This window comes from Chrysochloris asiatica, unplaced genomic scaffold (genome assembly GCF_000296735.1).
Source record: "Chrysochloris asiatica unplaced genomic scaffold, ChrAsi1.0 scaffold00153, whole genome shotgun sequence".
Lineage (NCBI taxonomy): Eukaryota > Metazoa > Chordata > Mammalia > Afrosoricida > Chrysochloridae > Chrysochloris > Chrysochloris asiatica.
Genome location: NW_006408671.1, coordinates 2,612,740 through 2,613,762, shown reverse-complemented (window position 1 = coordinate 2,613,762; position 1,023 = coordinate 2,612,740).

Here is a 1,023-nt window from a genome sequence, read left to right as displayed (position 1 = left end):
CTTTCTACTCCCGTAAAGATTTACACCCTCGGAAACCCTGTACAGGGTCGCTATGGGTCGGAACCGACTCGACGGCACTTAACAACAACAACAATGCTAATATTATAAATTGAAAGTGAATGGCATCACATTCATCATCTATAATATCATTTCAAGTTCTATATTGAAGTATAATGCTGTTTCTGATAGTATAATATCCATACATGGCAATCTAGGATAACCACTTGACTACTAGATGCAAGGTCAGCACTATAAGCCCAATAACCAATTTAAAAGTGCAAAAAGTAATCATTTTGAAGTAGAGAAACTTTCATATATCAATTTAATCAAAAAGATAAAGGTCATATTCTTAATAACAAGACATATTGTTGTTGTTATTAGGTGCCATCGAGTTAATACCGACTGATAGCAACCTTTGCACAACAGAACATACCACTGCCCAGCCCTGGGTCAACCTAACGAATTGTTGGCACATTTGAGCCCATTGATGCTGTCACTTGGCCAATCCATCTCACTGGGGGTCTTTCTCTTTTTCTCTGACCCTCCACCTTATCAACCAAGCATGATATCCTTCTCCAGTGACAGGTCCCTCCTGACAATATGTCTGAAGTATGAAAACGAAGTTTGGTCATTCTGGCCTCCAAGGTACACTCTGGTTGCACTTCTTGCAACACAAATCTGTTGGTTCTTCTGGCAGCCTATGGCACTTTCAATATTCTACTCCAACACCATAACTCAAAAGCATCAATTATTCTATGGTCTTCCTTATTCATTGCCCAGCTTTCTCATGCAGATGAGGTTATTGAAAATATCATGGCTTGGATCAGGCACACCTTTGCTCTTCAACACTTTAAAAAGGTCTTGTGCAGCAGATATGCCTAATGTAATACGTCCTTTGATTTTTTGACTGCTACTTCCGTGAATGTTGATGGTTGATATAAGAAGGAAGTCCTTGACAACTTCAATCTTTTGTCTGTTGATAAGAATGTTGTTTTTTGGTCCAGGGGGTGAGGATTTTTGTTT